Genomic DNA, 1546 nt, shown 5'->3' with positions numbered 1-1546 from the left:
GTTGCAGCGAATGAAAAAGATGGTAATCTGATGGTGTCATATCTGGAGAATATGGTGGATGGTGGAGAACTTCCCAGCCTAACTCCATAATCGTGTGTTGTGTCAAACAAGTGGACGTACATTGTCGTGGAGAAGAAGAACACCTTTCCGATTGACGAGCGAAGGGCGTTTCTGATGAATGGCTTGATTTAAACGTTCCAGTTGCTGACTATAGATCTCTGCATTGACAATTCACTGTGGATTGAGGTGTTCACAATGCATTACTCCTTTGATGTCCCACCAAATGCAAAGCATCACTTTCTCCAGGTTTTGAGGTCGGAAGTGGTTTTTGTTTAGGACTGAGCCATTGTTTTTGGCGTTAAATATTCGCATAGAAAATCCATTTTTGACCACCGGTGACAATTCTGCCCAAAAATATTTCACACGCATTACGCACCAGAACAGACGAAGCAACGTTCACACACTTGAAACAATGATCATTGGAGAGTTTGTGAGGCACCCAAACACCTTCTGTATGGAGTTTTCCCATATTCCTTAGATGTTTATGTATTGTTTCATGAAAGACATGCAATTTTAGGGCTATTTCACGAGTGTATTGCCTTGGGTTAGACTCAACAAGCATCTTCAGCGCATCAATATCAATTCCAACATGTCGGCCCCTACCATCACGGTTTTTAAGGCTAAAGTCACCTGAACGAAATTTATATAACAATCATTGACACTTACGAATGTTCAAAACATTTCCATAATCTTCTTTGATATTTTTTGTGGCTACAGAGGCATTATTTCCCTTCTTGTATTCAAACAAGAATTACTCGTCGAATGTGTGTCTCGTCGTGTGCCATCAATATAAGGGATTAGAGTATACTAAACTTTACATATTATATAGGCTACACTAACGTGATATTTATGAGGTTCGTTTAACTATTATACTTGATGTATTTTTTGGAGGAGGTGGTTAATGTTTCAAAATGCGACATTAATTTCTAGACGACCTAATATTTACATTACACTTTTTCTGTGTAATTTGTTACAAGATTTTGGTTTATTTGCTAAAGCCTTAATAAAAAGAAATGTTTTCTAAAATTTTTCTTGCCTAATATACAAAAAATACTATTAATTTGGAATTAAAAATTAGTTTCTTAATTAGTCTTTGTGCGAGTTACATGGTATAAATGATAAAAAGAAACGTGGTTTTATCAAAAGTTTGTGTAATTATTGCTACCTGTTTTTATTTTAAAATTATTTCCCATGTTAGGATATGGACTTCTGAAAAGCCCTGGTTTAGGTTTTAACACAATCTGAAGCTTTCTGATACAGGTTTTTCTTGCATTCTTAAGTTTCCTGTTATAGTTCTTCATACCTTCATAAGCTTCCTGATATAGGTTTTCACACAGTATTAAGCTTCCTGATATAGGTTTTCACACAGTATTAAGCTTCCTGATATGGGTTTTCACACAGTATTAAGCTTCCTGGTATGGGTTTTCACACAGTATTAAGCTTCCTGATATACGTTTTCACACACTATTAAGCTTCCTTATATAGG

Source organism: Limulus polyphemus, unplaced genomic scaffold, assembly GCF_000517525.1.
Source record: "Limulus polyphemus unplaced genomic scaffold, Limulus_polyphemus-2.1.2 Scaffold9940, whole genome shotgun sequence".
Taxonomy (NCBI): Eukaryota; Metazoa; Arthropoda; class Merostomata; order Xiphosura; family Limulidae; genus Limulus; species Limulus polyphemus.
Note: the sequence above shows the minus strand (reverse complement) of the source record.